Source organism: Podarcis vaucheri, assembly GCF_965113315.1.
Source record: "Podarcis vaucheri genome assembly, chromosome: 11".
In the NCBI taxonomy this organism is placed as follows: Eukaryota; Metazoa; Chordata; class Lepidosauria; order Squamata; family Lacertidae; genus Podarcis; species Podarcis vaucheri.
This window is the reverse complement of record NC_138749.1, coordinates 48,345,388-48,372,887: the sequence shown is the minus strand read 5'-3', so window position 1 is coordinate 48,372,887 and position 27,500 is coordinate 48,345,388. Positions and strand designations below refer to the sequence as shown.

Sequence of the window (27,500 nt, the reverse complement as noted above, 5' to 3'; positions counted from 1 at the left end):
AAGAGAACCCCATCTGAAATTCTGGAGAGCCCATCAGTGTAGCCCATACTGAGTTAAATGGACCAATGATCTGGCCAGGAGCTTCCTCTGTCTGATGTTCAACTAAACTTTACTCAGAGCTAACCTGTTGAAATGAATGACCATGACTAAGGCCTATGAATTGCAATAAATCTACTCTGAGTAAAGTTTAGCTGAATACCATCCTGCCCTCCTAACTGGAAGAAGCGGAATCCTTTCCAGGAGAAAGGTTTTTAACCCTCCCCTCCAATTGAAACCCCACCTCTGTTCCTTCCAGCAGCAGATACCAGGTGGCACAGCACCAGCACTCTTTCTCCTGAGCTCCCCACCTTCTGCCTTTTCCCTCTCTTGCCACATGGCCTGTCTGGAATCCCTGCTAATGGACTGCTAGAATGGACATTATCCTCAAAACGGTCACCCACTGTCACGGGGACAAGCTGGCACCCCTCCAAAAATTTCTGGAGAACCATAGATTACCCCCCATCACCGCTTCAAATGTTTAATATTACAAACCTAACTGTAGCTTTTCATGTCTTTGGGGTAAGGTGGTTTTTTAAAAACTAGCTTGCTAAAACAATTTAGAATATTAATTTTCTAATGGGTTCACTTTTTTTAATGGGTTACATTTTTTTTAATGGGTTAACATTTCCCCCCAGTGAATGATGCCATGAATGATGGTCAACTGTGCTAGCTGAAATATTTTAAATCAGCTGAATAGTACAGTTTATGTTTCTTTCTCTGTTGTTTTATCATTATCATTATTATTATTAGTAGTAATAATAATGATATGCAAGTTTCACTTTTATAGATTATTTCTCATACGGAACAGTAAGTCTCAACTGGAAATGACTAATGCCATAGAAAAATAGAAATCTAAATTGTCACAGTGATGATGATTATGATGATTCCAAGTGTTGGACCTAAAGGATTTCTAAAAATAGTTTATCACTGCAAAAAAGAGAGGCATTTGCTAATTCTGCTTCAGATGGGGAATTAAAAGAAGACAAAACCTTTTCTGAGTGCATGACAACAGCTCCCTCTACTGCTTTTTCTAGGGTAAGTTCATACAAGGGTTTTTCATTGTGCAAAAAAGCCAAGGCATTTTGGATGGTCAGAGAGTCCCTCATTTGAAACTTGAACTATGTGATTGAATGGATAAGTAAACAAAAGCTTGGATAAACTTAATTTCTTAAGACTTGTTCATTTAGGCCTATGAACACTGCATTTTAGCCTTTGTGAGCTAGTCCTACAAGATCTGATTAAGGGAAAATGCTACGCTACCCGGATCAAAAAGAATTAGTTGTAATCTTGCTGCAAGGGATTTCCTCCCCAGAACAATGGAACTTCTCTGTTGGTCCCATTACTGTTGACCTTTCATGGAAGACAATCTTACTGGGCTACGAATGATAGCCAAAGAAGACCAAAGAAGAAGACCGTTGACCTCCAGCTAGGCTAGAGTCTGGATGATAAGACACTTCAGTGCCTGAGAGCGGTAGTGTTCTGTATGCAAAAAGGGAATATGCAACAGGGAGCTGAAATAGAATCAAGACCAAATTTGCCTTCCAATCTGGATGTAATAATAATAATAATAATAATAATAATAATAATAATAATAATTTATTCCCCAGCCACTCTGGGCAGCTTCCAACAAAATATTAAAAATGCAATAAAGCATCAGACATTAAAAACTTCCCTAAACACGACTGCCTTCAGATGTCTTCTAAAAGTCAGATAGTTGTTTATTTCCTTGACATCTGATGGGAGGGCATTCCACAGGGCGGGCGCCACTACCAAGAAGGCCCTCTGCCTGGCATGTTATTTTAGGAAATAGAAATCGGGTCAGGTCACCGTCACTTCTAAATGCAGACTGAATGAAATCTCTCCCCAAACTTTGTCTTGATTGAACAAAAATGTTTATTAAAATGTGTCTGTTTTGTGAAGAAATGTATACAAAACCAATGTGAATTTTCAGGCAGCTGTTGTTGTTTAAATAGCAAATTGATACAGAAATGGGAAAGAGCAGAGTTATGAATAAGTGTCAAACTGCTACTGACCAGCAACAGAACAGTCCGTGCATTTCTATGCATTTGTAGAGAATGAGAAAGTACATAGACTGTTTGCAAAGATGACTGTGCATGTTAGCTCCATCAAGGAACCAAGAAGTTCATTATCATAGGCTGCAAGGTGTAAGCCCAATTTGAAGAGATTCCTGCATTAGGAATCCTATTAGGCTCCTGATTCTAGATTGCATAACTTTAAGATGTGCAGATCAAAACCTTTTGGGACATGATCCACGACGAGACAAAAAAAATTTGATAAGGGCATCACACAATAAAAAGGCAGAGGCATATCTACTAGGAATTCTTGATAAAGATATCCCAAAGGATAAAACTAACGTATTCTTATACATGACAACAGCGGCAAGAGTTTTGATTGGTAGCTATTGGAAAAAGGATAGCATTCCAACAAAAAGAGAATTGCTGGGGAAACTTTGCGAGTATCTGGAGCTAGCAAAATTGACAGATTTAATAAGGAGAAAACCTAAAACTATAGTCATGAAGCAATGGGAGTGTTTAAATGATTACTTACAAAACCAGGGCTCGGCTACTAAAATCTGGTTGTGTTTAGAATAATCTTGTGTCTTATTTCTTTTCTTTATCTTCTTCTTGTTCTTTTCTTTTATATTTACCTTTCATTTCTTTTCTTTATTGTGAATATTGTTGTGTAGAGGTGTAAATAATTGTAAATATGAGAAGAGGTAAAATGTTTTCTAATTTTCTCTTTGGTTACATGTACTTTCCTTTTTTTGTATATTTGTATTTTTTTCCTAATTTGTACTCAATAAAATTAATAATAATAATAAAAACTTTTATATGTGCAGGTTCAGAGAGAGAAAATTGAATTTGTCACCTGCATTTGTGGATTTGGAGAGGTACGGCAGTTTAAATTACTATCGGCGCTTTTTTTCTGGGGGTATTCAGGGGCACACAGTATTGACACCTCCCCCCCCAGAAGAAAAGCAGTGGTTAAATGTGTGGCTAAAACTTACTGTAGCAACTTCATGGTGCGTACCAGCACTTTTTTTCTAGAAGAAATGCACTAATTACTGTTATTAGTTTGCTTATATTTATATCCCTTCTTTCTTCCATTAGGAAACTCAAGGTCAGGGCCGTCTTTACCTGGGGTGCAAGGGGTGCTGGGCACCCGGGCGCCGAATTCTGGGCAGCACCAGGCCCCCACCACTAAGCTCTTAACTATCTACGTGTTACGAAATAATAAACAATTTTGAACAAGCTAGAAAAACATATATACCTAGGTATTACCGAAATGTATACCTACTGTTTCACTAAAGGACTTTTGACTTTGTGCACTCATTTACCAAAGACACACCGCGCCAGCGGCGCTTGTCATTCACAACGGTGCCATGCATGTGAAATTAACTCTTACCATCATAATAAAAGTTAATTTGGGGGCTAAACTAAGTTTGGGGGGTGCTGGGCAGATCTTTGCACCCTGGCGGTGCATGTGCTAAAAACTGCGCTGTCCAAGGTAGTGTACATGTGGCTCCCAAGCAGTTACTCATCCAGGAATGACCTGCTTAGTGGTGGCCCCATGAACCTTCAGACCCGTTATCAACATCAGCAGCAGCACCACCACCAACAGCATATATGGCAATTTACAAAGAATGCCATCTGCCCCCAAGTGCCCTTCAATATAGAAAACAGACTAAAGAGAGCCAAAAGAATAAAGGGCGTGAAATAGAGGTATAGCTAGAGAACGGAAGAATATATTTTTGTTGCAATTCTGTGTGTTTAGATTTACTAATGCTAGAGCAGGGTTCGGGAACCTGTGGTCTCCGTAGTTGAAGTCCAACAACATCTGGAGGGCTACAGATTCCCTGTCCCTGCAGTAGGGACAGGTTACAATGGCGTCATGGAAATTGTGGGCTTTGAGGAGAGATTTAAAGCAAGCAGGAGACACAGATATTCTGGGAAGCAGCTCCATGCCTAAGTGGCAACAAGAGGGAAAGGATAGAGTTGTTTCAAGGCAGCAGAAGACCTTTAGATAGTGAAAGGTGCTTCAGCAGAATGAATGAAAGTTGCAGGTGTAAGATCAGAGAGAAAAGGGCAGCAAGGGTTTTGGTGGTAAGGAAAAGAAGCTTGTGCAGGATCAGGGAGCAGACAGGAAGCCAGGATAGGGATTTCAGATTGTGCAACACCGGGTCTGAGGTGTATGTAGGCTCAGTGGTGTAGCGTGGGGGGTTCAGGGGGGGCCGGCTGCACCGGGCGCAACATCTGGGGGTTAGGGTTAGGGGGCGCAAATCCACGGGCTAGGGGGCGCAAATCCACGGGTTAGGGGGCGCAAATTACTTGCCTTGCCCCGGGTGCTGACAACCCACGCTACGCCACTGTGTAGGCTTTTGACAACTGAGATGTATATTTCAAGGAGACCCTATTTCTGTGACTGTAAGTTGTTTAAAACTGTTTTGAACATGGTGTTTTAATTGTTGTAACCCACTTAGAGTTGAGGGGTGGGTAATTAATTAATTAATTAATTAACAACCACTACCACCTGTTGGCTTGTCCACCCTTCGCTTGTCTTAAGCACAGGTCTGAGCGGTTTTCCATTTGCCCTGGGAAAACCTGCTCTTTACCATGGAATTGGAGCAAACTTCCATCTGCAGAAAACCTGGTGGACGTATGCTCCGATTGAGCAGTAAAGAGCCGGTTTTCCCAGGGGAAAGTGTGGATGAGCCCTTAGTTTATCTGACTTGACTGCTCAAAGGAAAAGGAAAGAGAGAGCGAGAGAAAGGGTCCTTTGTGAGTCTCCTTGCCGATGTGTATTGGAAGACAGATCATGTGTATATTGCTTTATATGAACACTTCAGATCATAACGTTAGTGCTTTGAAGGCTGAAGGAGGAGGAGAAAAGCACCCCAAATATTGTAATGGGCACAGATGCCCATAGGGATTGCATATTCCCATCCATTTCAATGGGATTCGTGTCAAGAGAATTGTATGCCCCCTCTTGCTTAATGAGTACAAATTAGTAATTATCCCAGTAGTAATTCAAGATGATTATTTGTAATTTATATGTAGGGAAATGCTGGTGTTATATCAAATGCAGAAACCCTTATTTGCCAAATGCTTTCCTTTTTTGGCATTCTGAGCCCTCCGTTTTGGACAATGAGCATTATTTTTGCCAGCATATAAATATGAACAGGTTTTCTGTATAAATTATATATTCTCTTTGGCAACCAGTCCTTGGCAGTTCCTAACAATTAGAAATATTAGTCATGACTGCATAGAGGGAAGAGAACAGAGTCTGGGGCTTACAAATCTCCTCAGGGTCCAGAAATTGCTCTTGGCAGACTGAGCCGTAAGCCTTTTTTATCCACTCACATTATTCTGGTTTTCAAAACTGTCTGCATGAGTCAATGGGGCGTGCTTTGCTTCATGTGGGAAGGGACTGTGTGGATGATTTGTACAATGCAGACTTCCCATTCTCCTCAGTAAGCTCTGCTGTGGGTTTTATTTTAAAATGGTTGTAGTTGCAGTTGTGCAGGACGCTTTACGTAAGACCACTGAGAACTCATGTTCGGCCATTTTGAAGCTTTGGTCTCCAAAGCTTCATTTCAACAATGTTATAGGATGGATATCCTGGATGCTAAGATTTCAGTACTATTATAATAATGGCTGCTGTGGCCTGTGCTTCTCTCTTCTGTGAGGGGAAAACTACAGTTCCCATCATTCTTTGAGGAAAGTCATACACTTTAAATGTGAATTGGATGTGCATCAAATGCATGGCGAGAGATGCCCAACTTCACCTGATCTTTTGCCTCCATGCTATGTAAAGATAAAAAAATGTAACTCATCATCTTGACAGACTCGCATTTAAAGATGCCTCATTTCAGTCCCTCCAAGTGTCCCTATTTTCAAAAAACAGTCCTGGATTTTCAGAAGGTATCCTGGTTTCTGATTCTTAAAAGGTAAAGGGACCCCTGACCATTAGGTCCAGTCGTGGCTGACTCTGGGGTTGTGGCGCTCATCTTGCTTTATTGGCCGAGGGAGCCGGCGTACAGCTTCCGGGTCATGTGGCCAGCATGACTAAGCCGCTTCTGGTGAACCAGAGCTGTGCACGGAAACGCCGTTTACCTTCCCGCCGGAGCGGTACCTGTTTATCTACTTGCACTCTGACGTGCTTTCAAACTGCTGGGTTGGCAGGAGCTGGGACCAAGCAACGGGAGCTCACCCCGTTGCAGGGATTCGAACTGCCAACTTTCTGATCGGCAAGTCCTAGGCTCTGTGGCTTAACCCACAGCACCACCCGCGTCCCTTTGTTTCTGATTCTTAGGACATCCCTATTTTCATCACAGAAATGTCGGAAGTTATGGAGTTATGTGAACCTCCCCCCCCCCCAAGCCAAGGAGATAAGTAACTATACAACCTTTAGAAGACACATGAAGTCAGCCCTGTTTAGGGAAGTTTTAAAATGTTTAATGTTTTATCATGTTTTTATATCTGTTGGGAGCCGCCCAGAGTGGCTGGGGCTACCCAGTCAGATGAGTGGGCTAACAATAACAATAACAATAAAAACTACTACTACTACTACTGTTACTACTACTATTGAATAAGACGTCCCTATTTTCATGAGATAAATGCTGGAAGGTATGTTATTTTATATTCATTCATTCAGTACCATATTCATTCATTCAGTACCACATTTATATCTCCAAGGAGCTCAAAGTGGTGTAATTTTTTCTTCTCCTCCCAGTTTTATCCCCAGAAATTCTTCCATGGCTAGCATCCATCTTCTGCAATGTCTGTGTTTGGGAGTATTCTACTGATTTATTATAATACATTTTATTCTAGATTAAGCAATCCATGACTATTGTAATTATGGAGCCCTCTTTTTATTGTTCTTTAGCACTAAACAGAGCGTCCACTTAAGAGAACAACAAAGGGCTCAGCTTGTTGGAAGAAGTAACTAATCCATACTAAATGATTTTTGTGAATGCCTCTTATTTCCAAATCAATTTTTACCACAGTACTTGCAATGTATTGCGCCGTAAGAGTTGCCAGATTCTGGATGTCATGAAGCAACATAAAATGACTTGGTGTATAGAAACATTTGTCTTTTTTTCTACACTGTTCCCAAGTAATCTAATGGCCAAATTCCAGTCAGAACTATTATTCTTGAATTTCCTTTGCCGTGAAAACAGGATGTGACAGTCTTCTCTTGTTATTAAGCTAATCTTTGAGTTGCTCATTGCTCTGGCATTACATATTGCAACGCTCCAGCTAATTAGCTGATTGTAGTCAGAGGTTGGAGACCAAGAAACTAGTCCCTAAGGTAGCCAGGTGTTAAATAACACATATTAGAGCCAACACGTTGATTGCTTCTGAAGAAAGATGGGGAAACAATGCCGTTTGTGGAGCAGAGTTGTAATTTGTTCGGTCTTCTCCATCAAGCAAGTGGACTGCCTCTGAGCTCAGCTGCAGTCCTGAAAAGATCTCCTTCCAAATGGAGAGTACTATTGCAAGGAAAAACCGGTCTGATTTTAGTTAACTTAGATGTAAACAAGTGGAATCATTTATCATATCCTCTGGGGAAATGGAAAGGAATAGAAATTAAGGGATTGCCTTTCAGACACAGCTTGCTGGCTCTCAACCTCACCCAGGCATCGGTATTATTAATAAGATTTTCTTTCTAGATTGTGAGATGGTTTGGTCAGAGTGGATATACCCTGCTGTCGTTGTACAGCGTGAAGCCAGTTCTGTACTCCAAGATGCAAAGGGGAGAGACAGACAGAGGAAGACACTTTAAGCAAGCCAGTCTCTGTTTCTTTGCCATCATGTATAGGGACTTTATATACAAATGAGTTTGTGAGTGCTTGGGAGAGCGCATAACACCAGTTCTGAAAGGGGAAACCAGCTGTTATATGGAAGTGCTTCCCCCCTTTCTTCAAGTATGGTATCTCCTGCTAGGAGGCTTGACATGGGTTGCCGTTGTGATAAACAACACCTCCTAACGCAGTTGTAACCCCTTAAGGCAGGGATAGCCGACATGTTGCCTTCCAGATGTTATGTACCACAACTCCCATGATTCATGGCCAATGACAATGGTTGCTGGGGCTGATGGGAGTTGCAGTCCAAAACATCTGGAGGGCACCGTATTGTGTATCCTTGCCTTATTTCAGGAGGAAGGGTGGAGTACAAAGTGCATTGGCAATTGCTGGTGATGGAGCAGTGTCCTCTGTCATACTTAAGGGAAGCAGGCTAGATTTGGGGGTACAGGGTAGAGGACATGACATACACAGCTCCATAGCTCAGCAGCAGAACATCTCCAGAAGGTCCCAGATTCAATCCCTGACATTTCCCAGTAGGGCTAGGAGAGAGTTCTGTCTGAAATCTGGAAAGCTGCTGATAGCGTAGAATAGACAATATCAAGCCAGATGGACCATTCATCTGCTTCAGTACAAGGCAGAGCCCCATGTTCCTCTCACATCTTGGAACTTCTCCCTTACTCCCCAGTGTCTGCTGCCTGAGGCAGTTGCCTTACACTGCCCAATGGTAGGGCTGCCCCTGTTTAATCCCTATCACTAGGAGCTGCCAAGCTGCCTGTTCAAGAACGGTGATCCATGGCTGCAGGTTTTGAGGCAAAGGGGATGGAGAGATTTGCTGGAGTCTCCAAAGACAAAGCCGGGGTGGGGAAGAGCAGCTCTTTCTCACCAGTTCCAGCATATGGCACAGAAAGTCCAAATAAATGCACTTGGCAACATGCATGTACTAACATGCACAATGCCCTCAATTCCCCCACTTTTGAAAAATTGTGGAAGACCCTTGAAGGTAGTTGCCAACCAGTGGTGACAATACTGAGATAGACAGACCTCAGCCCACCTCAGTTTATGAGTCATTACACATATGCTCAGCATCATCCCTACTGACTCATAGCTGCTCTCCAGGCTTCCAGACAGGATCTCTCTCTCAACGCTACCTGGAGAAATTGGGGATTGAACCCAGGCTGTATGGAGGACAATGGTAGTGTTGATATTTAGGGCGAGCTGATCCAGACCCTGAGAGAGCTACAGTATCAAGAACTTCCACAGGGTTGCCCATAACTACACTAACCCACAAAAGCTTGTGCCATATTGAATTCCTTATTTGTTCAAGTGGCCTTGAGTCTCTTTCTTATATCTGTAAAAAATACCAAAAAAGCAAAACCCTACCACATGCGTCTTCTGGTGTCACTGTAACGTTGTGATGAGGAAAGCTGCATCCCCTCACAGAAGGAATTTTATCTTCTGTGCAACACTTATAGAAATCCTCTCCGGGTCTGGATCTGGTAGTTTTTCTGAGATTCTCCACCATAGCATTGCAGTTTTAAGGGTCATATTTAGCCTAGCACAATTCCTACCTCCTGATTAAATTAAATGGATTGGATGGAATTGGTTTTGTCGTTTAATCATATTTAGCCTGTTACATGAAAAGACTGAGCATGTTCTCTTCCAGTGTTTGCTAATGCAAAGAGCAAACAGAATGCTTCCTCACCCCATCAGAGTGTTATTAACACCTGTTTATCTGACACCTGTCTATCTGTATACAGAAGCAGTGGCCAATTTTCCATTGTAGTCTGGAAAACAGAAGCATATAAGAGCCAGCCTGAGCTTCAGTGACTGGAATCACTAGAGCCACACACCCTGTCTATTATAACATTTTGCTGGTTACTAGATGTTAGATGACACATTGCATTATTCATGTGCATATTATGGGAGAAGATCAACTGTGCCTATCCTCACTCACAATGCAAACCCTTGCTATTTGTTTTACAAGGCACTGTGTGTGTTGACGGGTCCTTTATAAATAAGGGATGCTAGCAGTCTGGAATCCGGCTAATGGCCCAATGAGGCCTTTGATGCAGCAGCACTTTAGAGGAGTGGGCAGCAGGAGAGCCAGCTTGGTCCCGCAACCATGGGTGCTCAGGGCTGTGGTTGCCATGCAACATGCATGGCCCTGGCACCAAAATTTGTGGGTGCCCGGCCACTTCATGGGGAATTTTGTGGGTGCTCGGGCACCCAAGGCCCTAGGGAGTTGGCACCTATGGTGGGCAGTGAGATGCTGGCATCTGTGCTAATGGAGTGGCCCGTATCCATGCATTAGCCCTGTATGGGATGGAGGCAGATCAGGAAGAGTGTTGCTGGTAGCCCTTTCTTACCGACTCAGGGCTACATATTATTTTTGTTCTGTAGATGATATGTTGCACCCTGTTCATCCAGACTATGGGACAGTACGTCATTTCAATGGAATGAGCTACATTACAGTGGTGCCTCGCAAGACGAAAAGAATCCATTCTGTGATTCTCTTCGTCTAGCGGTTTTTTCGTCTTGCGAAGCAAGCCCATTGACGGATTAGAGGATTAGCGCTATTAGCGGCTTATTGGCTTATCGGATCAGCTGATAAGCGTCTTAGCGTCTTAGAAAAAGGGGGGGAAAGGAAAACCCCCCCGCAGGAACTCGCAAGACATTTTCGTCTTGCGAAGCAAGCCCATAGGAAATTCGTTTTGCGAAGCACCTCCAAAACGGACAACTCTTTCGTCTAGCGAGTTTTCCGTCTTGCGAGGCATTCGTCTTGCGGGGCACCACTGTATTATTGTTATTGTTATTCTGCCATTCATCTGTAGATCTCAGGGCAGTTCACAACATAAAATTACAATATAAAAATCACAAAATACCTAATAAAAATAATAAGAAAAACAAACCAATATCCCTCCCCCAGCACATTTAAAAGGGCACTGGATAAGGTAAAAGGTAACGGACCCCTGGACAGTTAAGTTTAGTCAAAGGCAACTATGGGGTTGCGGCGCTCATCTCTCTTTCAAGCTGAGGGAGCAGGCGTTTGTCCACAGATAACTTTCTGGGTCATGTGCCCAGCATGACTAAACCGCTTCTGGCACAATGGAACACCGTGACAGAACCAGAGCGCATGGAAATGCTGTTTACCTTCCTGCTACAACTGTACCTATTTATCTTCTTGCACTGGCATGCTTTTGAACTGTTAGGTTGGCAGGAGCTGGGACAGAGCAACGGGAGCTCACCCCGTTGTGGGGATTCAAACTTTCTGATAGGCAAGCCCAAGAGGCTCAATGGCTTAGACCACAGCGCCAGGATATCAATCAGCTAGAAGACCTGGTTGAAGAGTTTTTGGCCTGGCGCCTAAAGGTGTATAATGAAGGCACTAGGTGGGCCTCCCTGGGGAGAGCATTCCACAAATGGGGACCACTGTAGAAAAGGCCCATTCTCATGTTGCCAACCTCTGGACCTCTTGTGGAGGAGACACATAAAGAAGTGCCTCAGAGGATGATCTCGGGGTCCAGTTAGGTTCATTTGGAGAGAGGCAGTCCTCGTGGCAACTTTGCGCTATCTGTGCTATGACTTGGATGCTTTGCTGGGCGCAACACTGGCGCAAAATGAACTATTATCTTCCCCGCTGCAGCGAAAGCCCAGTCAGACTGTATGATTCACTGAGAAACCCTCTTAAATCTGCAGGGAACTCTCAATATGGGTTCCCATCGCCTCCCAGTGGCTTATTAAACTAGATACAAACCTGCTGGAGACAAGTCATGGGCATGTCTTTTATTACAAGTCACAAGGGATTTGCTCAGGGGAGTCTGACATTTTCCAGAATGTTTGATACTTGCAAGACAAGCACACATTTTAATTACAAACAATTTCTTCCTTGGCACCGTACCATCTGTTTGAGTGACTCTTATTCCCCCTCTCGTGGTAGTGAGGAAGTATTTTCCTGCTTTATTAGCCTCTTATTAAAGCTTCACTAAACACCGGCTTGCTTGCTTGCTTACTTGCTTGAGAAATATAAAGGCCTCATTTACCTTTTACAGAAACAAAAACTGAAATTATTGATTACCTGTTTCCTCCGGGACACATTGTTAAACTGCTTCACTTCCAAGCCAGAGAAACTGCACAAAGCAGAAAATCCCCCTGAAAATGTAAAAAGGTCAATGGTGCATTTGATGACATGTGTGCTTATGAAGCCACATAATTCATCATTTGTTACGACAGAGCTTTCTCCTGAGGGGCTGTGCGTTTGCCAATAAATATACCATATGCTTGATTCTGCATGGAGATTTTGTTATTTTTTTTCCAAGTTACCTTCCCTAATCATTAAAGGAATCTCATGAGAACTATGAGCAAAATGCACCAAACCCACCAGGATTCTCTGGACCTGTAATGCCGGCGGGTTAGAGGGTGAAGTCATGTCTTTGTCAGAGCTCAGTTGTTCAGTAAAATGTGTACAATTAAATATTTCACTTGCACTCTTTCTTTAGTCCAGCCAACATTCTGAGGAAGTTGGAGAGAAGATATTACTCTTCCAAATGCATCTGAAGAATGTCCCTTGGGATGTCCCTATTTTCATCGGAGAAATGTTGGAGGGTATGGAGTTGTCTGACCCTCCCGCTGAGAACATCTAAAGGCAGCCCTGTATAGGGAAGGTTGTTGTTGTTTTTTTTTAAAAAATGTTTTATTATGTTTTTATATATGTTGGAAGCCGCCCAGAGTGGCTGGGGCAACCCAGTCAAATGAGCGGGGTATAATATTGAACATTATCATTATGGGTGGGATTCAGCTACTGAAACCCACCAGCAGAGGCACTTATAGATGTGCAAAGGGCTCCCCCCCCGCACAACCCCAAATCGGTACAGGGGGATTGGAAGACTCCCCAGAACAGTGTGTAGGGGCAGAAGAGGGCAGGTTGATCCATTTTTGTTGTTTAGTCACGTCTGACTCTTCATGACCCCATGGACCAGAGCACGCCAGGCACTCCTGTCTTCCACTGCACTTCTGAACAAGGCTTGTTTTCAAATATGAAAACATAGCAGCATTAAAACCAGCGAAAGCAGGGGGAAACCTTTAAAACTGCAGAATTCAAGAACTGAACACCTTCTGGAATATTTAAAAATGAGTTTCAACAGCCATCTAAACACAAAGAGCCGGTCTGATCTCCCTGGAGGAAGTATTCTATACCACAAATAAGGCCTTGGATGTGGAAATACCAACAAAATCTTTGCTAGAGATGGGCCAGAGAGCAAGGGCTCCCATCAGGCAGTTTCATATGGCTGTACTTAAGATAAACTTTAAAGTCCTAATTGGCTGATTTCTGTGGTAAGACAGCTGAGGGACCAAGCATGTTTTGCTGAGCTTCCACATTTCAAGCTGTGCTTCAGAGTGCCTAAGGGTAAAAAGAACCTCTCAGGAATCTGGTTGACCCCATTGGAAGGTAGAGGGTTGCCATTTCCAGCTTAAGCTCCCTCATTAATTGTGCTAATGAGCTGTAATTCTGCAGCTCCTCAAGGGCCTGAGGCCTCTTCCACACCACGGCCAAGCAACCTGCAGTGTGATCTGTCCTCTACCTCAGATGCAGCTGAGGAGAATTATGTTGGTTTCTGCTCTCTTCACTGTGCAGCAAAGTGCTTGTCACAAGACAATGTTTACATTCCACAGTCAGAGTACTGTTGGGTTTTCCCACGGGAATGGGAAACTGGATGTGACGTACACTAGTTTCCTGTTTCTCTCTGTTATCTCTCTTGTTCGTTAGTCCGAGGAGAAGGACGGTTGCTTCTCTGCTCCAGCAGAGGCAAGATGCATGTTTGTAATTTCTCTACAATGAACTGTAAATAAAGCAACTTAAAGCATGTGGCACGTACTATTCATCATTCCGTTGTGCAAATGGACTCTGCTATATCAACATTTTGGTTCCGGGCCCAGAAAGACGTAAATCAAACTGAGGAATGCCGGCAGAGGAACAGAGGAACGGATCGGCGTTATCTGCTCTGCGCGTCAAGTTTGATTGATGAAGGTATGTGCTCATGCTCCCGGAGCAGCCTGCCAGCTCCTTGTTTATGCTTTATGGCTGGACTTTGAACTTTTAAAGCCGTTTTGCCGCGTAACAGGCAAAGGCTCCAAAAGGCACAAGCTCACAGGCTTGGATGGCTGGGAAAACGAAAGTACTTTTAAAAGTGCTTTTGGCTAAAGCTGCAGGACTGTGACGCAGCTCGTTTTAACCAGCTGAAATGGCTACCGCAAAGCTGGTTGATGCTTTTGGGATTCCTAAGCTCAATAAGAATAACTACACAGAGTGGGTGCTATATGCAGAGGCAGTTCTGCGGAAAGAAGGTCTGTTTAATGTTATTACAGACAACCCCCCAGCTCCAATTACAGCTGATTGGAATGCTAAGGATTCCAAAGCACGGGGAACGCTTACGTTGATAGTATCCCCAGAAGAGCTCTGTCTGTTGCGTGGAAAGACCACAGCCAAAGAAATTTGGAACTCTTTAAGAGAGGCTCACTTGAGGACAGAAGCTGGTTCCTCAATGTACTACTATGCCAAGCTGCATGATATGGCTCTTGCTGAAGGTGGAGATGTGCGTAAACACCTGATGGAGATGCAGAATCTAAGACATGAGTTGCAACAGAGAGGACTCAACTTTCCAGAGGCTGTGTATTCCTTCATGATACTACATTCTTTGGGACCAAGTTGGGAGTCCGTTGCCACTCAGATTGCTGTTCAACCAACTGCTCAGCTCACAGTAGCCTTTGTTACTGCCGTGATCCAGAATGAAGCAGATCGCCGGGGTGCTAGCTGCATGGATAAGGGGGAGTCTTCACAGACGTCATCCCAGAATGCAGTGGAACCACCAGAGGGCGCCAAAGCTTTGAAGGCAGTGAAATGCTACTCGTGTGGACGTCTAGGCCATATGCAGAGGGAATGCAAATATCCCAGGGCCAAGACAGAGCAGCGCAGCGGAAGCTCATCGCGTGGAAAAGGCCAAAGCAAAGGCAAAGGTCCGGTGTCCAGGACAACGCAGCACAAGGCAATGGTCTCACGCTTCACTCCAAAGGTTGCAAAGGTCCAGAAGACGTCTAGATCTTTCTTCGTTGTTGATTCAGCAGCTACACACCACATGTGCAACGATAAGAGACTGTTCGTGTCTTTTACACCGCAGGAAGGTGCGATTCACCAGGCGGATGACCACACGATCCCCAGTCAAGGCTACGGAACTGTTGTTCTTCACAGTTTGGACTTATCGATACAGGATGTACTTTATGTTCCGGATGCCACACACAATCTTCTAAGTGTGATGCAGCTGAATGAACGGAACATTGACGTTTCCTTCAAGAACAAGAAATGCACCATCACAAAGAAAGACGATTATGTTTTGCATGCTGAATGCGTTGATCGTTTGTTTGTTTTGTATTATGATGATGTGCAGAATGAGACTTGTTGCATTGCAGGTTCTAACAAAAGTTTGCATGCAGGATGTATTCATGATTTTCACAGGAAATTTGGTCATTTGCATTTTGAGGCAGTATCTAAAATGCCTACTTTGGTTGAAGGTATGACTATTAAACCCTGCAGGTACCACATGAAGTGCAAGGCATGCGCAGCAAACAAGGTGAAAATGGCTGCGAAAGGTAAGGTGTCTAGTAGGCAAGCTACAGAACCATACCAGATTGTTCATGCTGATTTAGTTGGTCCACTATCGCCCTCTTTAGGTGGCAATAGGTTCTTCATGGTTCTCATTGATGCATTTTCCAGGTATATTTATGTGTACAATCTCAAGCAGAAATCAGAGGCTTTTCCAAGGTTCAAGGAATTCTGTGCTTGGTTGGAAAATGTGCATGGTAAGAAGATAAAAATTCTTTTCACAGATCGCGGGGGAGAATTCACTTCTCAGCAGTTTGAAGCTTTTCTGACTGAGAAAGGAATTCAACACGATTTGTCCAGTCCTCGCTCGCCATGGCAGAATGGACTTTGCGAAAGGGCAAATCAAACATTGCTTCAAGGGTTAAAAACCTTGCTGCATGATGCTAATCTTCCAGAGAGTTATTGGGCCGAAGCTCTCTCGTGTTTTGTTTACAGTTACAATCGCAGGTTATCTTCAGCGATTGGTTGTACCCCCTATGAAAAGATGTTTGGCAAGAAACCATACATCAAACACATGAAAATTTTTGGTTCTGATATGTGGATTCACTCACCACAAAGCTCCAAATTAGGCAAGCGTGGATTGCATGGTATCTTTCTAGGTTATCAGAAAGGTTCTTACAGAATAATGATGACTGACTCTAAGACAATTAAGCTCACAAGAAGTGTTGAGTACAATGCCAAGTGGGGGGAGAACGTGGGAATTTTTCAATGTTATCCTGATGACAGTGATGAGACTGAGGATAAGCAGCAACAACCCACACCCACTGATGAAGGTTCTGATTCTGAGTCTGAAACTGAATCAGATAAGTCAGAGGATTTCAAGAGTGCGAAAGCCTCTATGCGACCCTCTGAAAGCTCTGATCAGGAATTGGAGGAACCATTGTTCACAATAGGTCAATTTTCTCCTAAGAAGGAAGAGGAAAGTGTTGAAGACCAAAGGCTGATTCGCAGGTCACAAAGAGCCACAAAAGGCAGACCTCCAAAGAGATTTGCTGATGAATATGCTAAGACAGCAGTAGCAGCTGTTAAAAGCTCCAAGAAGGTATTTGAACCTTCAAGTTTCCAAGAAATCCAGGATTTGGATTCTAAGGAAGCTGAGCCTTGGTTAAATGCAATGAAGGCTGAGCTTGATTCCTTAGAAAAGAACAAAACTTGGGAGCTAGTTCCAGTAGTTCCAGGAATGAAACTGCTTGGAAGCAAATGGGTCTTCAAAGCGAAGACTGACCAAAATGGCAAGATAGTCAGACACAAAGCCAGATTGGTAGCCAGAGGTTTTGCACAGGTACCAGGTGAAGACTATCACGAGACCTACTCACCCACGGTGAGGTATGAGAGCATAAGACTCATGCTCAAGCTAGCTGCAGAGGAGAATCTTCACATTAGTCACCACGATGTGAATACAGCGTTTTTGTACGGATCTCTAGGTGAATCACTTTATATGCTTCCACCTGATGGCGTACAGGTAAAACAGGGATTTGTTTGTGCTCTGAAAAAGTCCCTTTATGGTCTCAAACAAAGTGCACGGTGTTGGCACACAAAACTCACTGAAGCATTGTTTTCTCTAGGTTTTAAGCAAGGGAAAGCTGATCCATGTGTGTTTGTCAAAAGGGGGGGCAAAAGAAACTGTATTGTTTGTTTTATGTTGATGATATTTTATTCTTTTGGAAAGATGTCACAATGTACAATAATGCCCTAGCTCAACTGAAAGAGCACTTTGACATGAAAGATCTTGGTGAGGTAAACAATTACCTATCTCTGGAAATAGAGAAAGATCAAAGTGGTAACATTCTAGTACACCAGTCACGGAAAATTGCTGATGTGTTAAGCAAACTAAACCTGATGGATGCTAACCCTGTAGACACACCGATGACAACAGGTTATCAGGTAGAAGACACTGAAGAAGCATTTTCTGACACTACACAGTACAGAAGTGTGCTAGGCAAGCTAAACTTCATTGCCAGATGTTCAAGACCTGACATTGCTGTTAGCTGTAATTTGCTAAGCAGACAAGTTAACAATCCTACTGTTAAGGATTGGAAAGCTCTGAAACGCATAGCACGCTATTTGAAAGGCACTATGCATTACAGACTGAGATTTAACAATCAGAAGTCTGGTGGTCTTGAGATCTTTGCAGATGCAAGTTTTGGAAGTGACACTACAGACAGGAAAAGTACGTCTGGAGTTTGCTACATGTACAATCAGGGTCTATTTGATTGGTCATGCAAGAAGCAAACAACAATTAGCTTAAGTACTTGTGAAGCTGAACTGAATGTACTGTCTTATTCACTTAAGGATTGTGAATGGTTGTTACAATTGTGCAAAGACATGAAAATTCCTGTCAAATGTCCAATCCAGGTTTACCAGGACAACAAAGCATGTTTGGCTTTGCTGAATTCGGAAGGTTGTAAGCAAAGCACGAAGCACTTGCAATTGAAGTTGCAACATGCTAGGGAACATATTCAGAAGGGACTCGTAACGGTGTCCTATATGCCAGGTAATGAAATTCCTGCTGATGTATTGTCCAAGATTGTATCAAGGGATCAACACTGTACCTATGTACAGAAGTTGGGTTTGTACTGATATTGTACGAACACGCTGCCCAGTGATGTTCACAGAAAAGGGGAGGATGTTGGTTTCTGCTCTCTTCACTGTGCAGCAAAGTGCTTGTCACAAGACAATGTTTACATTCCACAGTCAGAGTACTGTTGGGTTTTCCCACGGGAATGGGAAACTGGATGTGACGTACACTAGTTTCCTGTTTCTCTCTGTTATCTCTCTTGTTCGTTAGTCCGAGGAGAAGGACGGTTGCTTCTCTGCTCCAGCAGAGGCAAGATGCATGTTTGTAATTTCTCTACAATGAACTGTAAATAAAGCAACTTAAAGCATGTGGCACGTACTATTCATCATTCCGTTGTGCAAATGGACTCTGCTATATCAACAAATTATACTTCCACTATTAAAAGCAGTGGGTTGCATTGAACTAAATTTTACTCAGAACAGACTGACTGAAATTAAGGGTTCTAAGTGAGTCATCACTATTCTTCAACATCGTTGTACTGGTCATTTTGTTCAGATGCCCGATTACCGTCTTCCAAAGCAACTACTCTCTTCCAAACTTAAAAATGGAAAGCGTAATGCTAATGGTCAACAAAAAAGGTTTAAAGACTCTCTCATGGCAAATCTAAAAAAAATGTAGTATAAACACTGACAACTGGGAAACACTGGTCTGCGAGTGCTCCACTTGGAGAACAGCCTTTAGCAAAGGTATCATGGACTTTGAAGATGCTCAAACTCAGGATGAAAGGGAGAAACATGCTAAGAGGAAGGCACATTTGGGAAACCCTCACCGTGATCAACTCCTGCCCGGACCCTACGTCCCCACTGTGGAAGGATTTGTGGATCCAGAATTGGCCTCCACAGTCACTTACGGACTCACTGTTAAAACTGTGTTCATGGAAGACAATCTTACTTGGCTACGAGTGATCACCGAAGAAGAAGAAGAAGAAGAAGAAGAAGAAGAAGAAGAAGAAGAAGAAGAATTCATTTCAATGGGTCTAACTCAGAGGAGTACTTACATTTAATGCAACCCAATGTCAGAAGATTTAAAACAAAATAAATAAGTAAAAGTGAATGCATTGAAGAATATGGTGGATATGATAAACCACCATCTGGGAGAAATTGCAGTGAGGCTGGCACAAAAGTAAAGGAAGGTGATTCCAAAACAAATGCTTAATGAGTCCTGCAGGTTGATAACATGGTTCTGCATGAAAAACCCTCAGACTTGGAGAAACACTTTTGCCAAAACAATATACAAATGGTTGGGCTATCAGAGAGCTGAGAATATGGGTACCCCACAACTTTTGTTATCTTCTTAATTGCGTGGAATTTTCGATTTACTTCCTGATTGTGAATTAAACTTCCAAAGGTCTCATGAATCTCCTATCCTACCACCATGGGAAGGAGGCCACCCTTGTATATTTCTTGTAAAATTCATCTAGTTCCCCACCAAGGAACATACCCTCAGATATGATGCAAGAGAGAAGGAAATATTTCGGTGGAAGATCTGATATCCCCTAACCACCCAAAAGAGGTGGGTGCTTTTAGGAATACCCCAGATGGTGAGAAACAAACAACAATCACAAACTGCATAATTTTATATTTCCAGCAATATTTTGTTTTTAACATTTGGACATTTAACAAGGACCTTCTGTGATACAACATTAGGTAAGGATTTCCTGACAATATTAGCTTTACTATGACTGCACCCAAAAGGGACGCGGGTGGCGCTGTGGGTTAAACCACAGAGCCTAGGACTTGCAGATCAGAAGATCAGCAGTTCGAATCCCCGCGACGGGGTGAGCTCCCATTGCTCGGTCCCTGCTCCTGCCAACCTAGCAGTTCAAAAGCATGTCAAAGTGCAAGTAGATAAATAGGTTTATCTACAGCAGGAAGGTAAACAGCATTTCCGTGCGCTGCTCTGGTTCGCCAGAAGCGGCTTAGACATGCTGGCCACATGACCTGGAAGCGGTACGCCGACTCCCTCGGCCAATAATGTGAGATGAGCGCAGCAACCCCAGAGTCAGTCACGACTGGACCTAATGGTCAGGGGTCCCTTTACCTTTACCTATGACTGCACCCAGGTAAACAGTGATACACAGTTACACAATAGTAATTTCTTATGAAGATGGGACTTTATGCTGCGTCTCGCCATGAAGACTGCTCAGACAGACTTGAGACATTACTCTCCTTTTGCCTGGAATTCCCCTTCTTACTTTTTCCTCTCCCCGCGCCACCATATCTCAACTCCTTTTTCAGTTCCTCCCTTTTGCTTTTAATATACGAATTAGGAGTGGGAGTCTGTTGTTCAAATGGCAGGCATTTATACTCTACCCTTTAGCTAAAAAGGCTCTAGAGCAGCTTACAAAAATCAGTACTAATCGGTATCGTTTATGTTTCATAATCTCCCTTTCCCCTTTCTTCGGACCACCAATGTACTCCCCTTCTCGCATTCTTTTTTGGACCCTATCTGTCAAAATCTTCAGTCATTTGAAAACTAGAAAGTTAAATAATAATAATAATAGAAATCAGTACCTTCCATGCGTTTAACGATTATGTTTTGCAAAATTATAAAGAACACACATTTCTTCGTCTTTTTTTTTAATCTAAACTAAAACAAGTTTCCTTGGATTTGCTGAAAACTTTTCACAGCATCGTCTGAATGATCTCAGCGAGCATTTCAATTTCAAATACTCTGATTAATTCTACTTTTAGTTAAATATTTTTATTTACTTACTTGATTTTTTTTGGGGGGGGAGCAGCTGGCCCCCTGGCTATGCCCATTGTACCCAGCAATGGAATTTCCCCCCATCGCCCTGTTGCATCCCCTAAATCTGTCTTAGGGGTTCCCACAATCCTCTGGAGCAGATGTGGGATGGGTGACAAGGCATGCGTGGAAATGGGGCTACCTTTGAAGGTGGCCCGGAAACTACAACTAATCCAGAATGCGGCAGCTAGACTGGTGACCGGGAGCAGCCACTGAGACCATACAACGCTGGTCATGAAAGACCTGCATTGGCTCCCAGTACGTTTCTGGGCACAATTCAAAGTGTTGGTGCTGACCTTTAAAGCTCTAAACGGCCTCGGCCCAGTAGACCTGAAGGAACGTCTCCACCCCCAACGTTCAGCCTGGACACTGAGGTCCAGCTCCAAGGGCCTTCTAGCAGTTCCCTCGCTGCAAGAAGCCAAATTATAGGGCACCAGGCAGAGGGCTTTCTCGGTAGTTGCGCCACCCTGTGGAATGCCCTCCCACCAGATGTCAAAGAGAACAACAACTACCAGACTTTTAGAAGACATCTGAAGGCAGCCCTGTTTAGGGAAGCTTTGAATGTTTGATGGACTATTGTATTTTAATATTTTGTTGGAAGCTACCCAGAGTGGCTGGGGAAACAAAGCCAGATGGGGTATAAATAAATAATAATAATAATAATAATAATAATAATAATAATAATAATAATTATAATTATAATTATATAAAATCTTGTTGCACCAATAATCTTTGAACAGATGGCCAAGTTGAATACTGCCCCATACCTTTAAAGCACATCCACACCTCAAATAACCCTGAGAGCTGTAATTGACTCCCCAGAGAACTACAATTCCCAACACCCCTAACAAATTTCATCCCAGGATTCTTGGGAGGGCCATAAAGATATGGTGTGTACATAGTATTGGTGACTCTATTTCTGCTTCATTTTGTTGGCACTCACCACCTGTGGTAGCAGTTAGAGGGAGCTATACATAAGCAAGACAATTTGTTCCGCATTTCAGGGCAAATTTGCGCTGGGTTTTCACCAAAATACAGTGGTACTTTGGAAGCTGAACGGAATCCATTCCGGAAGTCCATTGGACTTCCAAAACGTTCAGAAACCAAGGTGCGGCTTCTGATTGGCTGCAGGAAGCTCCTGCAGGCAATCGGAAGCCACGGAAGCCCTGTCAGACGTTCGGGTTCCAAAGAATGTTCGCAAACCAGAACACTCACTTCTGAATTTGCAGTGTTTGGGAGCCAAAATGTTGGACTCGCAAGGCGTTCAGGATCCAAGGTACAACTGTACAGTGGATGCTCGTCTGCACACACGCGGGTTGTGCTTCGGTGCTTCTGCACATGCAGAAAGGCGATTTAGTGCTTCTGCGTATGCGCGACCGCCAAAACCCGGAAGTAACCCATACTTCTGGGTTCCGGCGTGTCCGTAACCCGAAAAAACGCAACCTGAAGCATCTGTAACCCGAGGTATGACTGTACTGAGATTCAACACAATCAACACAACAACCAGATTATACGTTTTGGCATGGAAGGGTTTTAATTTAGCATATTTAAAAGAACACAAAGCTGGAGGCCTGAACCGTAATTTACTCCAAGGTTATGTAGAAGAACTTAACTACACAAATTACAAACGACGTGATTAGCAAAGATTAAATGCTGGCAGCGGGGTAGGGGGCTAAGCCTTCTCTCCCCAGCTGCGATCTCAGTTAAAAACCATCTCGTGCCTCAATTAACATTAGGAAAATAGTGAATTCCAATGGGACGGCTTTCCCAATGCTAATTGGCACATGGTGAGAATGGGAGGTATTTTACTGAGGCCTTGGCTGGAAGGCTTAAATCTTCCCGTGTACTGTGGGGCCAGTGACTTTGGCCTTTCTGTGCCTGGTACTTAACTTTTGAAAAATAAAAATAAATGCCCTGATTGTGTGGCACTGGTAGACACACGATGTTGGGTCCTTGCAGACGCCTTGCGTCTCCTTCCTTTTGTGAGGAGGGAGCTGAAAGAAAGTTTCACGCAACACACACTCAGTCCTTCCCAGCGAAGGCCCACGAATGTCTCTGATGATATATATCAGTCCAGGGACAACACAGGACATAACGGTGGAGGGAAGGCAAGGAAAGAAGGGGAAGCAGCCAAGGAAAAAAAGGAAGTGGATTCCCCACATCTCTTCCCTGCAGCCACAGCTGCTACTGTTTATTAGCCAACAAAGCATCTGTTTTGATTTTGGTATAAATTACTGACAATTCATTAAAAAAAAAAACCAACACACACACACACACACACACACTACGGCATTCACCAAATATCTCAACCGTAATAAACATTTGTTTAATTTGCTTTTTAGGTTTGAACTGATTTTGTAACACAAAGCCTTTCTATATGGCCTCAGGTTCTCTTTTTTGAAGCAAAGGAGAAGTGGGGAGGGTGGGGGGAAAGCCTTGATATATCATGTTGCTGGCAGGAAAATAAGTATTACTGTAGAGGGAAAGAATTTATAGAGAGTCATGTAAAACAAATGGTTCATAAACCTTTGGTGCATGGAGCAGTGAGTGATGAGCATTTTTACTGGTCTGCAACCAAACTAGGATGCCGTAAAATAGGGGCAGGAAGGCATTTGTGCTGTGGAGCCACTTTCAGTTAATGGTACGGTGCCTTTTCCCACATCCTGACGAAAGACCGCAAGCCAAAGGTGCTCCAGACATAATTTCCTCTTCGTACCAAGTTCTTTTATTGCTAAACGCCGTAGACACAATAAACACTGAGCAATCTCTTATCTAGCTGAGGGATGAGGAAGCTGTGACCCTGCAGATGTTCTGAGGGACTCCAGGGCCCGTCTGCTAAAGCGTGCATGGTCAACAGCTAGGGATGATGGGTGTGGTAGTTCAGCAACACTTGGAGAGACACAGTTCCTTCGCCCTTGCATTCTCCTTCATACAAACAGAATCTGAATAATAATAATAACAACAATAATACAGTGGTACCTCGGGTTAAGAACTGAATTCGTTCCAGAGGTCCGTTCTTAACCTGAAACTGTTCTTAACCTGAGGTACCACTTTAGCTAATGGGGCCTCCCACTGCCGCCGCACGATTTCTGTTCTCATCCTGAAGCAAAGTTCTTAACCTGAAGCATGATTTCTGGGTTAGGGGAGCCTGTAAACTGAAGCGTATGTAACCTGAAGCATATGTAACCTGCGGTACCACTGTAAATGCCACTTTAGCTAATGGGGCCTCCTGCTGCTGCCGGAGCACGATTTCTGTTCTCATCCTGAAGCAAAGTTCTTAACCCGAGGTACTGTTTCTGGGTTAGTGGAGTCTGTAACCTGAAGCGTCTGTAACCCAAGGTATAACAACAACAACAACAACAACAACAACAACAACAACAACAACAACAACAACAATGGTGGTTGTTTTTACCCTTCCTTCACAAGGTGCCCGGGGGTTACAGCAATTTAAAACTCCAGTATTAAAGCAAGTTTTCAAAAAAATAAAATAAAAATGGGACACACACACACACACACACACACACACACACACACACGATCATAGGTCAGGGTAAAGAGATCATACCCTCCAACATTCCTCAGCTGAAAATAGGGACATTTCTCACTCCTCTCCAAGTGACCCTCCTTGACCTCCCCTCCATTTTGTCCCCCCGCCCTGCAGAGCATTTCCTGTCAGAAGAAGGGCGAGTGCCGCCACCAGAAACCCAACGAGACAAGCACAGTCCTGAGAAAAACCCTTAATCCTGATTTCATTTTACTCTTCGATAGATTTACAAAAGGGAAAACGTGCACCAATAAATACATTTTAGAAAGGGACAAGATTAGACGTAGACACACAAAGCATTTTTCAAAATAAATGAATAAAGGCTCCTTGCACTCTGCTCCACTCCCTCTTTCTTCCCTCCCAGGGTGGCCCTGCGCCCTGCCTGCACCTCAGAGCTGACATGGCAGCAGTTCTCCTCCTCCTCCTCCTCCTTCTTGCCTGCCCTCTGGCAGCCACTACAAGCTGCCTAAGGGAGTAGGCTGTAGTGGTGGCCATGGAGAGGCCCCAGAGAGGCAACAGGATATTTCCTTCCCACCACTATTGCCGCTGCTGCTCAGGACAGGTGCCGGCTCATCCTCCTGGGGCTTGGCAGAAGCAGCACTGGCAGGGGAAACAGGGACATTCCGGGATCAAATCAGAAGCTGGGATGGCTTTGGGTGTTCCTGGAGAATAGGGACACTTGGAGGACATGAGAACTGAATCTTCAGCATATGATAGAAACTATTCAAAGAAGGTGCCAGGTGTACCTCTTTGGGGAAGGAATGCCACAACCTGGACGTTGTTGCAGGGAATGCCCTCTCCTGGACTTTTATTCCCAAAACTTTTGAGGGTGATGGAACTACCTGGATGGCTCTTTCTGCTGATCTTCACACCTGAAAGGGTCTTCAGCTGCCGTCTTTTGGATACTTAGGGTCTAGGTTGCTCAGAGTTTTGAATGCTAAGGTGAGCGCCCAGGAATGAACTGGCAAAGAATATTGCTGTTTTAAAACAGAGGTAACATGATTTCTAAACGGAACGCCAGCCAGCAATCTGGCTGCTGTTCCTTTTTGGACTGGGCGAAGTTTCCGAGAATGTAGTAACTTCAGGAAACGCTCATGTGGTCAATTCATGTTTATTTTGGAATGGTCTGTTTAGCTGCACTCACTCACAGCCATTATGCTTGGGTAGTACAAATATGCAAATGCTAAAGGTGGCAGGATTTTGCGACTGAAAACCCATCCTGATTGTAGGAAGTGCCGGGAACTGTTTTCATTCTCTTTGCTAAAGGCCAGAAAAAACAGTCTGAGCGGCAGGTGTTTGCCTAGGTGTATTACCAGGATGGCTTTTTTTTTTTTTTAAAAAAAGACAGGCTAGATATAGCACTATTAAAATGGAAACCTCAATAGCAAGCCTGTTCAAGCTATACTGAGGATGGCATTACCAGAGAGTGTTCTGCTTCCCACCCACCCAACCAGAAAGTGCGGCTGGGAGTTAGGAGCTACCACAGCCGATGAACAAATTCATGCAAGCTTCGGATTTTACTAATATTTGTGGGATTAGAATGTAGCCTGCTTTACAAAGGTAAGGATCACATCCGTCGCTCTTCACACTTTTCCCATTGACCCAACTCCCCTGTAAAGTTCCTTGCGGGATTCCCCACCCCAGCCTATCACATACCCTCCGATGTAATAATAATAATTTTTATACCCTGCCCATCTGGCTGGGTTTCCCCAGCCACTCTGGGCGGCTCACAGCATATAACAGAACATACTAAAACATCAAACATTAAAACTTCCCAATACAGGGCTGCCTTCAGGTGTCTACTAAAAGTTGGGGAATTCTTTATCGCCTTGACATCTGAAGGGAGGGCGCTACTACCAAGAAGGCCCTCTGCCTGGTTCCTTGTAACCTCACTTCTCGCAGTGAGCGAACCAGCAGAAGACTCTCAGAGGAGAACCTCAGTGTCCAGGCTGAACGATGGGGGACAATGTTTGAAACCCTACCTATTCCCAGCTTTGTTGGAGAGTCACTTTTAGAGCATCAATTCTATTAGTTATTTCTTATACAGTGGACGCTCGGGTTGCGAATGTGATCCATGTGGGAGGCACATTCACAACCTGCAGCGTTCGCAACCCGCAGCACTGCGTCTGTGCATGCTTGGGTTGCGATTTGGTGCTTCTGTGCATGCGCGACTGCTGAAACCCGGAAGTAACCCGTTACAGTACTTCCGGGTTTTAGCGCGTCCGTAACCTGAAAAAATGCAACATGAAGCATCTGTAACCCGAGGTATGACTGTATTCTCTCCTGAAGCAGTTCACATCAATTTCTTAAAAATAATTTTTTTATTTGTTTGTTTTTTGCTATTTAAAGGGAGATCCATTTTTCAAGGCCAAAACGACCTGTCATTTCCATTTGGAGATGACCTGATTTTCCCCCTGCCTGGGTTTTTGCTTTGGTAGCAAGCAGCGGCTCTTGCTTCTTCACTAGGAGTAGTCAACATGTTACCCTCCAGATATTGCACTCCAGCTCCCATGATCCCTAACCACTGGCCATGTTGGATGAGGTTGATGGAAGCCGGAATCCAAAAATAGCTTTCTGATGGTAAGAGCTGTTCAAGAGTGGAACACACTTTCTTGGAAGGTGATGGCCTCTCCTTCATTGGAGGTTTTCAAGCAGAGGTTGGGTGGCCATCTGTCATGGATGCTTTAGCTGAGATTCTTTAAGAAAGAAATTTTGTATCTGTGGATTGCTAGCACAATCCAATATTGTGCTTGTCCATATAATCCTGCTTTGTAACAGTCGCTGCTTACTGCAACCACTATTATGCTATAAGATCAACTATCCTGTAATATTACATATGGTATGTACAGTTGTTTATGGTTTTTTATATTAATTTTGCTGTAAAAATGTGTGAGATTATGATATTGTATTTATTTGCATTACCTAGAGCCTGTTCTACTGATGAAGCCTAGGATGGCGAAACAAGGCTAATATTCCAGAAACCCTTGTCTTAGACTCTGTGAAAGGATTCTGTGGAACTGTAACAACCCTTCATGTGGACTATTGGACTCTATGAACAGACAGGTGGAATAGACACTTATACATGTATGGACCTTATGCATGAACTGACTAG

The 27,500-nt window shown here is 43.6% G+C and overlaps 1 long non-coding RNA gene across 1 annotated transcript; it reads left to right on the top strand.

Annotated features, from left to right (window-relative positions):
• The first annotated feature begins 998 nt into the window (after positions 1-998).
• Positions 999-27,500, top strand: LOC309514526. Its single transcript, XR_014212045.1, has 3 exons — positions 999-1,074; positions 2,900-2,950; positions 27,315-27,500. It is a non-coding gene; the product is annotated as an uncharacterized lncRNA (long non-coding RNA).